The 15,302-nt window shown below is 40.4% G+C and overlaps 1 long non-coding RNA gene across 1 annotated transcript in view; it reads left to right on the plus strand.

Moving 5' to 3' along the window:
• The window catches only part of LOC133237674 (uncharacterized), a 43,910-nt gene extending 34,156 nt beyond the window's left edge, over positions 1–9,754 (plus strand). The window contains exon 3 of the long non-coding RNA XR_009733299.1: positions 5,370–9,754. This is a non-coding gene — a long non-coding RNA (uncharacterized LOC133237674). The remainder of the gene's footprint in view (positions 1–5,369) is intronic.
• Positions 9,755–15,302: the final 5,548 nt, after the last annotated feature.

Here is a 15,302-nt window from a genome sequence, read left to right on the forward strand (position 1 = left end):
CTGCCCTGAGGTCCCCAGGCTGGGGTCGTGGAGCAAACACTATTCTCTCTTCCACAACCCTGTTCCTGGGGCCCTGGAGAAGGCTTCGCATGGCAGCACAGGGGCTGACGGCCACTCAGGATGGGATGCACAGGAGCAAATTCCACCCTCCTCAATTCCGGAGCGTTCAGTGCCCACATGCGCATCCCTTCCTCAGGATGGGTCAGGGATCTGCCCTCAACTCAAGGCAACCTTACATCCCAAACAGTAGGTTAGGACAACCCGGAGCGTTCAGTGCCCACATGTGCATCCCTTCCTCAGGATGGGTCAGGGATCTGCCCTCAACTCAAGGCAACCTTACATCCCAAACAGTAGGTTAGGACAACAAATGTCACCCCATTCCTCCCATGACTGGCTGTGCCCCACCATGCCTAACTGGGCCTTTGTGAAGACCTCAATGTTTTCTGGCTTCCTGGAGGAAAACAGCCTGTCCCCTCCTTCCCAGAACGCCCCCCTGCTCTACCCCACCTCTTAAACCCTGCCAGAAATGGGAGAGCAGTCCAGGACCCAACCTCTGAGTGCCAGAACTCCTAGACCCAAATCCCACTTGGCCACCCTTAGCCAGGCACTTCCTAACTTCTCTTCTCTCACCTCATTTTCCTGTAATGTGAGGAGGATGATACAGCAGTTACTTCACACAATCACTGTAAGGTAGCATCTGTAAAGGGTTTAGAAACAGGGTCTAGTCGATATCAAACACAGAAGACGTCTCTGATTTTTCTCACATCATCTTTCACCATTCTTTCCAACAATTCCTGATTAAAGTGATCACATTGTTTTCAATTATTAGTTTAGATGCCTGTAGCTTGCCCTGGTTTTTGAGTTTCTCAAGGAAAGAAATCATGACATTAATTTTCATATCTCCAGTACAAAATGTTTAGCATCAAGCAGGCATTTGAAAAAGACATGTATTGAATTAAATTAGATGGGAAACTAATAATAATACCTTTCATCTAATGGGAGTTATCTATGGGCTAGACTTGTTGCTAAGTAATTTATTCATACTCATAAGCAGTTTCTTTAAATTTCATCTATGTTCTTCTCCTCATCGCTCACAAGTTTGGCTTTCAGAAGCATAAGGGAAAATTGCTATTATAAACTAAAATTCAAGGACTTACGGTGAAGAAAAAGAAACAACTGGAGAAGTGAAAATAAAGACAAATATTGATCATCAATAGAGAGATGTAGAATTATCATCTTGGAGTCTGTGAGTACAAAGGAAGGTGATACTGTGTGGCTAACTGAGCCTTCAGAAAGGCAGGCTTAAGTCTACAAAAGAGAAGTGAACAACTCAGAAATGCATCTACTGGGGAAGTCCTTCACAAAAATGGAAAAATAAGAAAGAAAGGGGATCAGAATAAAAAGACCAGAGTACATAGACTACATTCTACATTATATAGATACGATAAATAGATAAAGATATAGAGTGATATATTTCTCTGTGCTTGCATATATACATATGTGTCTATATATATGCATATATATGTACTTATATTTCTCTCTGTGTGTATATATATGTACACATAAATGTACAAATAAATGCATACATGCATTAATATATATGTATACATGTATATGCATAAATATGCATATAACAGACTTCCCCAGTGGCTCCGTGGTAAAGAATCTGCTTGCCAATGCAGGAGATACAGGAGACACGGGTTCAGTCTCTGGGTCAGGAAGATCCCCTGGAGGAAGAAATGGCAAACCACTCCAGTATTCCTGCCTAGAAAATCCCATGGACTGAGAAGCCTGGTGGGCTACAGTCCATGAGGTCGCAAAGAGACTTGACTGAGTGAGCGTGCATGCACACATATATATGTGTAGCAAAAAATGGAAGAAAAGTGGAAGAAGCTCAGTCTGAATCCAATATGACCTGGGACTGTGAGGACTGATAACAAAAAGGCAAAATCCTAGAGCAAGCCAAGGCAGAGCAGATGAATGGATAAGAAAGCTGTGGTACATATACACAATGGAGTATTACACAGCCATTAAAAAGAATACATTTGAATCAGTTCTAATGAGGTGGATGAAACTGGAGCCTATTATACAGAGTGAAATAAGCCAGAAAGAAAAACACTAATACAGTATACTGACACATATATATGGAATTTAGAAAGATGGTAACGATAACCCTGTATGTGAGAGAGCAAAAGAGACACAGATGTATAGAACAGTCTTTTGGACTCTGTGGGAGAGGGAGAGGGTGGGATGATTTGGGAGAATGGCATTGAAACATGTATAGTATCATATATGAAACGAATTGCCAGTCCAGGTTCGATGCATGATACAGGATGCTTGGAGCTGGTGCACTGGGATGACCCAGAGGGATGGTACGGGGAGGGCGATGGGAGGGGGATTCAGGATGGGGAACACGTGTACACCCGTGGTGGATTCATGTTGATGTATGGTAAAACCAATACAATATTGTAAAGTAATTAGCCTCCAATTAAAATAAATAAATTTAAATTAAAAAAAAAAAACACTAAAGGAGAACAAATGAGGTTCTTTTTCTCAGAGCGAAGAGGTGACTGTCCAGTGTTCCAATAAACAGAAAAGAAAGTACCACGACTAAAGAAGGGACGTCATCGCGACAGCTGACAGAGCTGAAGCTCTTTGCTTCCTTCCTCTCCATTAAGGATAAGCACTGGCAAATCAGGAGATGGGAAACACACACTGTCCACAGGGAACTGGTGACCACAGCAAACAAAACAATAGTAAGAAAGCCCTTAACAGGTTAAAAGGACAAGTTAGACATTTTACCCAGACAAATTTGATACTACAACCATCACAAGCTTTTTATGGTTTTTAAAACATCTTTTCACGCTATTATTTTATGAATTTAGCTTCAAAATGACTTTGCAAGTTCAGAGTGAAGTGTTGGCATGAGCCTGAAGCAGTTTTTAAACTGATGCAGAAAATTCATCTTTATTTCATTTTCACATCAAAGAAAAGAGAATTAAAGCAAGCAGCTTAGTTTTATCCTTTAACGTGTTCCAACTTCTATCATGAAAAAATAGGTTTTGGCAGAAGTCACAATAAAAAATGAAAACCCAAAATTTAAACAGGATTTGGGGGACTTTAGGAGAAGGCAATGGCACCCCACTCCAGTACTCTTGCCTGGAAAATCCCATGGACGGAGGAGCCTGGTAGGCCGCAGTCCATGGGGTCACTAAGAGTCAGACATGACTAACTTCACTTTCACATTTCACTTTCAAGCATTGGAGAAGGAAATGGCAACCCACTCCAGTATTCTTGCCTGGAGAATCCCAGGGACAGAGGAGCTAGTGGGCTGCCGTCTGTGGGGTCGCACAGAGTCGGACACAACTGAAGCGACTTAGCAGCAGCAGCAGCAGGACAAGCAAATGTTAAATGTAAAGCAAAGGTGAAAGGAAAATGAGGGGACCATTTGTTGGCCCAAACGGGGCCTCTTGCTGTGTTCTCACTCACCATCAGAGCTCTTGCCCAGGCACCTGGCTTTCCCACTCCACCCAGGCCCAGCTCTGCAAGGCCGTGTGAGTGGTTGCAGAGTGAGTGGTTTAGGAGCGCCACCCTGTGTCAGATTCAGAAACTACACGTGTTCGCTGGAATAGCTTTAACTACTATCCAGCTGAAGGGCTTCCCAGGTGGCTCAGTGGTAGAAAATCCCCCTGATGATGCAGGAGATGCAGGTTCGATCCCTGAATCGGGAAGATCCCCTGGAGGAGGAAATGGCAACCCACTCCAGTATTCTTGCCGGGAGAATCCCATGGACAGAGAGCCTGCGGGTTATAGCCCATAGGGATGCAAAGAGTTGGTCACAACTGAGCAGGCATAGCATCCAACCATAACCTAACTTCAAGCTGAGGGTTATTTCTGTAGCCCATGCAACCTAGATTTAATAGATCTATATTGGATGGTCTTTTAAATTGTCTGAAACCAAAACAAAGTCATGGAACTGGATACAATCATCACAATAAAGTGACAGTAAGTATTCCCTTGATCCCACAAGTGGCCTAAAGATGCAGGTGCTTCTAAGTGGAAGCCCTTTCATTCACTGACACTTCAGTGTCCTTAATCTTTGTCTTTGAACGCTCCCTATCCCCATCTTTATGACCTACACCTCACAGAATAAGAAAGATTCACCCACAAATATTTTCTTTGTCTTGAAGGCTCTGCCTGCTCCAGCATCAGTTGAAACTCCAAGACAATCTTTTGGTCCAAATTTTGATGAATTCAATCCTGAAAGGACGAGGTCCTAGGGATGAAGAAAGGGAGTAGAAGATGGTTTAGGGAGTGTTGGGTTGAAATGTGAAGTGTGGTGAGATGGGGTGGAGAACAGAGAGGGAAGCAGGTACTTCACCTTCTAGACACCTGTGCACCATATTTCCCTCTTAATTCACCTAAAATGTTAGAACAATTTGCTGCCTCATAAATTCATTTTCTTCCAATGACCTTATAGACTAGCCTGCATATTCTTTGCAAAAACCAACAAAAAATGTCTTTACTTGGAAAGTGATAACCTTGACGTTATTGTGTTAAAATTAAATTTGATCTCTTCTTTCCTTGGTTTTAATTACAAATGGCCCCCATATTAACTGAGATGCTTCTGCTGACTCCTGAACATATGGTCTAGGTTCCAAGTTATTTCTCTCTGGCCATAATTTTCGTAAACATGTGACTTCTTTTTTCTTTCTTGTTTATAAGATATTTTAAAGTGGCAAACAAATTTAATTTTGGAGTCGCTTCATCTTTCTACTTGCTTCCTCTCCCTACTTAATTTTCACTTCCTTAAGGAAAGAATAATTTTTACCTTTCAAAATGTATCTCCTGATGGCACAGTTTAATGGTCAATGTGTATGTTGAATTAACCCAGAAAGAATAAGGGTTGATGTGGAAGAAAATTATTGACCATAATGGTGACAAAATTCCAAAATAAATGACCAAGGGTGGGAGCCGAAACCTTAACTATGTTAACTTCCTTTTAGGAGCCTCAAAATTCAGCCATTTGCATATCCAAAGTCATTCCCAGGCTTCTCTTCTTAATGGAAGGAATGCTGAATGAAGCTCTGAAGACAGGAAAATATTTAATTTGTCAATTTCAGGAACTGGATCAGATGGGATAATTAAAAAAAGAAAGTGACATCATCTTTTTCTGCACAGAGTAGTTGAGTTCAAAGTTGAAATTGCCTCCCTTGAATCAAGATGTTTGGAGAGGCCCTGGGTCTTGATGGAGAGTGGACATGACCCTCCTCTCTGATGCTATTCCATCCCACTCTTGGAAGATCTCTTCTAGAAGGTTCACAGGTGCTGCTGGTTGGTAATCTCTCTACTTCCTTTCTGTCCAGCAGGTGGTGTGATAAGATGGTTTGGAAAATCTTCAAGACCCAAATTCTTCTAAAGCCTGGGTTTGGAAGAAGAAGCCTCTGAAACCCAACTCTCAAGTATAAGAAGAAAATTTGTGAAAAATATCTGGCAAGGAATATACATGTATTGGTTAAGTAGAATACAGGCTGAGACAGAAGGGCTGGAGATGTTTCTGGTGGCCTGGATAGAGCAGTCTTTCATCAGAAAGATTTTCTCCTTAAAGATAAGACAGAAGTCTTACAAAATGTTAATAGGCTGATAAGATCACAGATTTTTTTTTCCACTATTTTCCCTATACTTTTCAAATTTTCCACACTGAACAGATCTCTTCATTTAATACTTGCCAAATATTAAATATTGACACAAAAATCTTTTGTATCAGTATTTATTCAACCCTAAGTTATGCGCTTGTGTGACCAATCACATTAATTGTGTCCGACTTTGTGACCCTATGGACTATAGCCCACCAGGCTCCTCTGTCCATGGAATTCTTCCAGGCAAGAATACTGGAGTGAGTTGCCATGCCCTCCTCCAGGAGATCTTCCTGACTCAAGGATCAAACTCAGGTCTACCTGTGTCTCCTGCATTGCAGGTGGATTCTTTACCCACTGAGCCAGAGCCACCTGGAAAGCCCTTCTAAGTTATATTGATTCCTATTTTCTACATTTGTACATAGATGGTGACAAAATGTAGCTTTTATTTTATTATTGGGCATGTTGGAGATGATTATGTACATTTGCTGTAACTAGAATTTTTCATGCTGTAAATAATTGCAAGGGATACGGATCAGGACCCCTTCTACCACCTACACCATAAAGTATGTTTCCCTGTTCAACTTTTAAATTCTTTCAGGTTAAAGAATTTTCACTACATTTCTCAAACAAAGGCGTATTATAGAAAAGCTTTTAACAATGTGGTGGCACAAATATCAGTCTGGTATGTGAGGAGATAGCACAGTAGGGACATTAGTTAGGAGCTGATTATCATGGTTCAGGGATAAAGAGTCAAAAGGATGATAACAGTGAGTAGTAAGGAAGAAACGCAAGCAAGTGATACCTAAGGAAGGAGTACGGTAGATTTAGTAATGACATTCAAGTTACAGAAAAGGAAGAATCTGTGATGTGACAAGTCCAGGGACATGGAAAAATCTGAATATTGCATCAGAACAAGAAGTAAATCAAGTGGTGACAATGGTACATTAAGATACGTGTTACTGGAAATTTTCCAATAGACTAGTAGGATATGTTTGGTCATTAATGAAGGCTAACTCTCAATAGTGAATATAATAAACATTAAGAAAACACTAATTTTTTTCTTAAGGAACTAGAGAGCCTCTTGATGAGGGTGAAAGAGGAGAGTGGAAAATGCTGGCTTAAAGCTCAACATTCAGAAAACTAAGATCATGGCACACGGTGCCATCATTTCACGGCAAATAGATGGAGAAAAAGTGGAAACAGTGACAGATTTTATTTTCTTCGGCTCCAAAATCACTGCAGACAGTGACTGTAGCCACAAAATTAAAAGATGCTTGCTTCTTGAAAGAAAAGCTATGACAAATGTAGACAGCATATTAAAAAGCAGAGACATCACTTTGCTGACAAAGGTCTGTAGAGTCAAAGCTATAATTTTTCCAATAGTCATGTACAGGGGTTAGAGTTGGACCATAAAGAAGGCTGAGTGCCAAAAATTTAATACTTTTGAACTCTGGTGCTAGAGAAGACTCTTAAGAATCTCTTGGACAGCAAAGAGATCAAACCAATCAATCCTAACAGAAATATCAACCCTGCATACTCATTGAAAGGATTGATGTTGAAGCTGGGGCTCCAATCCTTTGGACACCTAATGAAAAGAGCCGACTCTTTGGAAAAGACCCTGATGCTGGGAAAGACTGAGGGCAAGAGGAGAAGGGAACAACAGAGGATGAGATAGTTGGATGGCATCACTGACTCAATGGATATGAGTTTGAGCAAACTGCAGGAGACAGTGAAGGTCAGGGAAGCCTGGCATGCTTCACTCCAAAGGTCACAAAGACTCAGACATGACTTAGTAACTGAACAATAACAATAACAACAACAAACCCTAACAACTCCTGATACATGACCTTATTTAGAAAAGAGTCTTTAATGATGTAATCAAATTAAGATCAGTTCATACTAAATAAGGCTGAGTGCTAATTCAATATGCTGGTGTCCTCATAAGATAGGAAGAGATGCAAAAACAGACCCAGGGTGAAGATGGCCATGAGAAGATGGAGGCAGGGATTAGAATTATGCTGTTACCTGCCAAGAGTGTCTGGAGCTACCAGGAGCTGAAAGAGGCAAGGCAGATTCCTCCTGCAGAGGAGGCGAGAGAACACCCCGATTTTAAATTCTAGAACTATGAAAAATACATTTCTGTTGTTTTAAACCACATAATATGTGGGTCTTTGCTATGGTAGCCCTAGAAAACAAATATGACTGCCCTCCTTAGTACTCAGCAAGGGGAGGAGAGGTAGATGTCTAGTTTTTTTGGTGAAGTGGATATTACAAGACTATGTCACTATGGACATCCACTGACTGTAAAGTTACCCATTAGGCAGATGGGGAGATTAGGAGTGTGTTAGTTCAATAACTCTGTGTACTTTTTCTTTTACAAAGGTAACCACTGCTGTTACCTGATCACGGTATGATGAAGACTGGACTTCAATACCAGAAATAAAGAGGTTGTCCAGCCTGCTTTCCTGGCACATGTCATGCCCACTAGAGAAACATTTTCGCTGGGCATTTCACTGCACCCCTTCCTCTCTGGCAAAGTTCTGACAAGTTCACGAAATGTTTATTTCAATATAAAATGGAAAGACAAAGGACAAAGAGCTCAGCTATACATCAGGAATGCATATAAGGGGGAAATGAGGCAGGTTACAATTAATATAGGGTAACAGGTACAAGCCCGGGTATATCCTGTAGGCTATGAATTTCTCAGCTCTAAATATAATAATACAATTGGTACTGCTTTTTATTATTCATCTTTCAGCTTGATGACAGAAGAACTAAAGTGCTCTTGGTTGTTAATTTAATAGGAAAATCAAAAGTTTGACTTATGTAAGCTTTCAGAAGAGATTAACTTCTTGACTTTTTTTCTAATTTATCCTCAACTCAGCAAACATTTATTGAATCTTTATCATGAGCCATTCACTATGCTACGCACTAAAGCTACCAAGAAGAATTTTTATTTTTAATCCTTTCTTGAAAGGATTTTGCACACGAGTGGAAGAAATAAACAAATAAATAAAGAGTAATTTGGTTTTTAAAAAGTGCAGTGTAATAATGGTTACTGATAGTAATAATGATGATATTAGTAATAATAATTCTGAGTGTAGTGTATTATTACATTAAGGAGCAGAGAGAAAATTGTGCCTAATTCTCACTGGAGAGAGAATGTTGACTGCTTGCCCTGTAATCCTCCAAGGGAGACATAGGCCTAGGTGGGCAGAATGGGCCAGGGAGAGAAAGAAAAGTCTGTCCGAAGACCGCAAGCCTTCAACATCACTCGTTATTAGAGAAATGCAAATCAAAACTGCAATGAGGTATCACCTCACACTGGTCAGAATGGCCATCATCAAAAATTCTATACACAATAAATGCTGGAGAGGATGTGGATAAAAGGAAACCCTCCTATTCTGTTGGTGGGAATATAAACTGATACAGCCACTATGGAGAACAGTATGGAGATTCCTTTAAAAACTAGGAATAAATCTACCATATGACCCAGCAATCCCACTACTGGACATATACCCTGAGAAAGCCACAATTCTAAAAGACACGTGAATCCTGATATCATAGAAGTACTATATACAATAGCCAAGACGTGGAAATGACCAAGATGTCCATCAACAGATGAATGGATAAAGATGTGATACATATATACAATGGAATATTACTCAGCCATAAAAGGGAATGAATTTAGGTTAGTTCTAGTGAAGTGGATGAACCTAGAGCCTCTTGTACAGAGTGAAATAAGAAAAAGAAAAGCAAATGTAGCATATTAACATATATATGTATATATGGAACCTAGAAAAATGGTATTGATGAATCTATTTTCAGGGAAGGAATGGAGACACAGATATAGAGAATGCACTTTGTGGACACAGTGCGGGGGAGAGAGAGACTTGGAAGAATTGACGAAGTATTAATAGTATATACACTATCGGACACAGCTGAGGGACTTCTCTTTCACTTTTCACTCTCATGCATTGGAGAAGGAAATGGCAACCCACTCCAGTGTTCTTGCCTGGAGAATCCCAGGGACAGAAGAGCCTGGTAGGCTGCCATCTCTGGGGTCGCACAGAGTCCGACATGACTGAAGCGACTTAGCAGCAGCAGCAGCAGCAGCACACTATCAGATGTAGGGTGGATAGCTGGTGAGAAGTTACTATGTAGCACAGGAAGCCCATTCTGGTGCTCCTTGATGATTCAGAGGGAGGGACAGGGAGAGGGAAGGGAGGGAGCAGGGCATGTATAATTATGGTTGATTTGTGTTGTTGTATGGCAGAAACCAACACAACATTGTAAAAATTAAAAATCAAAACTAAACATTTAAAAAAGACCTCAAGCCTTGAGAATTCAAGATGAGAGTCTTTGGAGAAATGCGAAGAGCACAGGAGAGGTGGGGCAGAGTGTGGGAGATGAGGTGGGGGCCACACCTTGAAGTTTGTGCAATCATCCCTCTCTGCACTGCCTGCTTTCAAACTGGTGTCCATAAGTAGAAAGGGAAGAATTTTGAATTTCTCTTAAGAATATACACGTGTATGAGCATGAGAAATGGAATATCAGTAAGCAAATGATGCCACAGTCATCAGCAATTGCAGCCACCACGGATGGTGAGCTGGTGAGCCCTGAGGGAACTCAGGAAGGAAAGAATGCCTGCCATCTAGCACCCATCAAACTGCATTCACTCCGCACAGTGAACCCCGAGGAAACTCAGGATGTGAAAACACAGGGTACCGGTTCCAGATAGCTCAGGCACATATCAAAGGAATGATTTCAGTGCACCTAGACTCTTGCATCTTCACATACATAGAAAATTGCTAATTTCTTAACTTGAGATATCTGGTTTTCTTTCTTTTCTTTTTTTAATTAAAGGATAATTGCTTTACAGAATTTTGTTGTTTTCTGTCAAGCCTCAACGTGAATCAGCCTTAGGTATACATATCTCCCCTCTCTTTTGAACCTCCCTCCCCACCCCACCCCTCTAGGTTGATACAGAGCCCCTGTTTGAGTTTCCTAAGCCATACAGCAAATTCCCGTTGGCTATCTATTTTACATATGGTAATGTAAATTTGCATGTTGCTCATTCCATATATCTCACCCTCTCCTCCCCTCTCCCCATGTCCATAAATCTATTCTCTATCTGTTTCTCCATTGCTGACCTGTAAATAAATTCTTTGGTACCATTTTCCTAGATTCTGTATATATGTGTTGCTGCTAAGTCACTTCAGTCGTTTCTGACTCTGTGCGACCCCATAGGTGGCAGCCCACCAGGCTCCCCCATCCCTGGGATTCTCCAGGCAAGAACACTGGAGTGGGTTGCCATTTCCTTCTCCAATGGATGAAAGTGAAAAGTGATAGTGAAGTCACTCAGTCGTATCTGACTCTCAGCGACCCCATGGACTGCAGCCTACCAGGCTCCTCCATCCATGGGATTTTCCAGGCAAGAGTACTGGAGTGGGGTGCCATTGCCTTCTCTGATATATGTGTTAGAATACTATATTTATCTTTCTCTTTCTGACTTCCTTCACTCTGTATAATAGGTTCTAGATTCATCCACCATTAGGACTGACTCAAATGTGTTCCTATTTATGGCTGAGTAATATTCCATTGTGTATATGTACCACATCTTCTTTATCCATTCATCTGTCAATGGACATCTAGGTTGCTTCCATGTTCTAGCTATTGTAAATAGTACTGCAATGAACAATGGGATACATGTGTCTTTTTCAACCCTGGTTTCCTCAGGATATATGCCTAGAAGTGAAATTGTTGGGTCACATGGTGGTTTTATTCCTAGTTTTTTAAGGAATCTCCATACTATCTTCCATAGCGGTTGGATCAATTTACATTCCCACCAACAGTGCAGGAGCATTCCCTTTTCTCCACACTCCCTCCAGCATTTATTGTTTGTAGACTTTTTGATGATGGCCATTCTGACCACTGTGAGGTGATATCTCACTGTAGCTTTGATTTGCATTTCTCTAAAAGATGAGCATTGAGCATCTTTTCATGTTTGTTAGACCTCTGTACATCTTCTTTGGAGAAATGTCGATTTAGGTCTTTTTCCCACTTTTTGATTGGGTTGTTTGTTTTTCTGGTATTGAGTTGTATGAGCTGGTTGTATATTTTGGAAATTAATCCTTTGTCAGTTGTTTCCTTTGCCATTATTTTCTCCCATTCTGAGGGTTGTCTTTTCACCTTGCTTATAGTTTCCTTTGCTGTGAAAAAGCTTTTAGTTTAATCAGGTCCCACTTGTTCACTTTTGTTTTTACTTATGTTACTCTAAGGAGTGGATCATAGAGGATCTTGCTTTGATTTATGTCATCGAGTGTTCTGCCTATGTTTTTCTCTAAGAGTTTTATAATTTCTGGTCTTACATTTAGGTCTTTAATCCATTTTGAGTTTATCTCTGTGTAGTGGAGAGTGAAAAAGTTGGCTTAAAGCTCAACATTCAGAAAATGAAGATCATGGCATCCAGTCCCACCACTTCATGGGAAATAGATGGGGAAACAGTGGAAACAGTGTCAGACTTTATTTTTCTGGGCTCCAAAGTCACTACAGATGGTGACTGCAGCCATGAAATTAAAAGACACTTACTCCTTGGAAGGAAAGTTATGACCAACCTAGATAGCATATTCAAAAGCAGAGACATTACTTTGCCAACAAAGGTTCGTCTAGTCAAGGCTATGGTTTTTCCTGTGGTCATGTATGGATGTGAGAGTTGGACTATGAAGAAGGCTGAGTGCCAAAGAATTGATGCTTTTGAACTGTGGTGTTGGAGAAGACTCTTGAGAGTCCCTTGGACTGCAAGGAGATCCAACCAGTCCTTTCTGAAGGAGATCAGCCCTGGGATTTCTTTGGAGGGAATGATTCTCTGAAACTCCAGTACTTTGGCCATCTCATGCGAAGAGTTGACCCATTGGAAAAGACTCTGATGCTGGGAGGGATTGGGGGCAGGAGGAGAAGGGGATGCTAGAGGATGAGATGGCTGGATGGCATCACTGACTCGATGGACGTGAGTCTGAGTGAACTCCGGGAGTTGGTGACGGAAAGGGAGGCCTGGCGTGCTGAGATTCATGGGGTCGCAAAGAGTCAGACACGACTGAGTGACTGATCTGATCTGATCTGATGGTGTTAGGAAGTGTTCTGATTTCATTCTTTTACATGTAGCTGTCCAGTTTCCCAGCACCAGGTACTGAAGAATCTGTCTTTGCCCCACTGTATATTCTTGCCTCCTTTGTCAAAAACAAGGTATCCGTAGGTGCATGTGTTTATTTGTGGGCTTTCTATCTTATTCCATTGGTCTATATTTCTGTTTTTGTGCCAGTACCATAGTGTCTTGATGACTGTAGCTTTGTAGCATAATCTGAAGTCAGGAAGGTTGATTCCTCCAGATCCATTCTTCTTCTCAAGACTGCTTTGGCTATTCAGGGTCTTTTGTGTTTCCGTATGAATTGTGAAATTTTTTGTTCTAGTTCTGTGAAAAATGCCAGTGGTAATTTGGTAGGGGTCACATTGAATCTGTAGATTGCATTTGGTAGTACAGTATATCATTTTCACAATATTGTTTCTTCCTACCCAGGAACATGGAATCTCTCTCCATCTGTTTATGTCATCTTTGATTTCTTTCATTAGTGTCTTATAATTTTCAGTGTACAGTTCTGGTTTTCTTTAATTTACAATAGTCTTTCGATGTTCAGACTACCTGACCTTTGTTGTGAAACTTCTTTATCACCTGGCTCCCTTGCTCACCTCAGTTCTCTCAGGGTTACTTGAGATACTACTTCCCTGGCTTTAAGTCCTCAAAATTTCCACCAAATTAAAACATAAGTCTCAACTTTACTATTGTGAATATTTGTATAAGTTTGTGTGTGTGTGTTTGGTTTCAAATACAACCTAAAAAAATTCAAATGCTAGCATATTCTAATATCTGGATTACCACCTTGTGAGTGAGAACTGCCATGTGACTTTAAGGGTTACTTTGGTAGTTATAATATTTGTATTGGTTAGTGTTTACTTGATTGTAGCGTGTAACATACCAGGGGCTTCCCCTGGTAGCTCAGCTGGTAAAGAATCTGCCTGCAATGCAGGAGGCCCCAGTCTGATTCCTAGTTCAGGAAGGTATGCTGAAGAAGGGATAGGCTACCCACCGCAGTATTCTTGGCCTTCCCTGGTGGTTCAGCTGGTAAAGAATCTGCCTGCAATGTGAGAGACCTGAATTTAACCCCTGGATTGGGAAGATCCCCTGGAGAAGAGAACGGCTACCCACTTCAGTATTCTGGCCTGGAGAATTTGATGGACTATATAATCCATGGGCTCTCAAAGAGTCAGACACGACTAAGCAACTTTCACTTTCACTTTCTGTCACATATTAAAGAACATTCAGTAAGTCTTGACTATCTGTCCCTGCGTAGAAGTATTTGTGGCAGAGATTACTGGTGTCTCTTACTGTAAGTTTCTCCTTTCAAAATAATGAAACCCCAAAGATTTAAATTATAGACAATCACGGAGAAAAATACCATATTGCCCAGTTTCCCTCGGAGCTAGCTGTAGTCTTGTAAATAAGTTCAAGTCAATGAATTATAGGGTTTCTCTGGTGGCTCAGATGGTAAATAATTTGCCTGCCTTGTGGGAGACCCAGGAAGAATCGCTGGGTGGGGAAGAGCCCCTGGAGAAGGGAATGGCTACCCATTCTTGCCTGAGAATTCCATGGGACAGAGGAGCCTGTAAGCAGAAGTGTATTGTAGAAGCTTCTGGAAACCTTCCTTAAAAGCAAGATGATTTCCTATATATGCCCATGAGGTTGAGTCTGCCATTGTGTTTTTCAAATATCCCATGTCCTTAGTGATTCCTAATTGATTTTTTAAATTATTGATATAGGTAAATTAACATTTTTTACTGTAATTCTGGGTGTCTATTTTTTTCTATAGTTATTTCAATATTCACCTTATATATTTCAAGTCCACTATTTGGGGAACAATTTAATATATTTGGACTATCTGAGTAACATTTAATCAAGAAATTCCACATGATTTCATTTCATTTTTATTTATAACCATTTTGGTGTCAAGTAGCACTCCTGTTTTTAAAAATTCAATCTAGGAAACTCAGTTCAGTGTTCTGTGGACCTAGATGAATGGGGATGGAGAGAAGGGAGGGAGGCCCAAGAGGGAGGGGACATATACATACATGTAACTGATTCCTTTTTTTGTACAGCAGAAACTAATACATCATAGTAAAGCAACTATACCCCAATTATAAAAGTTTCAATCTGACAATTTAAAACTTAATTAGACAATCTAGTCATATGTATACATTTATATATAGCCATTTACATACATTTATATACTGATATATTTGGACTTAAAGTTCTATCTTATTTTGTACTTTACGATTCCTCCATATTTCTCACTCCCTTTTTATATTCAGTATTTTTGTTATGTCAGTACTTATCCTCTGCTAGTTTGTAAATCAATCCCTCTTATTTAATCCTTTTAGTATTTTCTTCAGAAATTATGGCATGAATCAATTTATGGAAGAACAATGTTAATTAATGTCTTTACCCTTCTCTTGGGAGATTTAAAAAAAAAAAAAAAAAAACAACCTCAGAACACTTAACTGTTCTACTCCTTTGAAAACTCTGTGCTTTATTACTGTGCATTAAACATT

This window comes from Bos javanicus, chromosome 3 (genome assembly GCF_032452875.1).
Source record: "Bos javanicus breed banteng chromosome 3, ARS-OSU_banteng_1.0, whole genome shotgun sequence".
In the NCBI taxonomy this organism is placed as follows: Eukaryota; Metazoa; Chordata; class Mammalia; order Artiodactyla; family Bovidae; genus Bos; species Bos javanicus.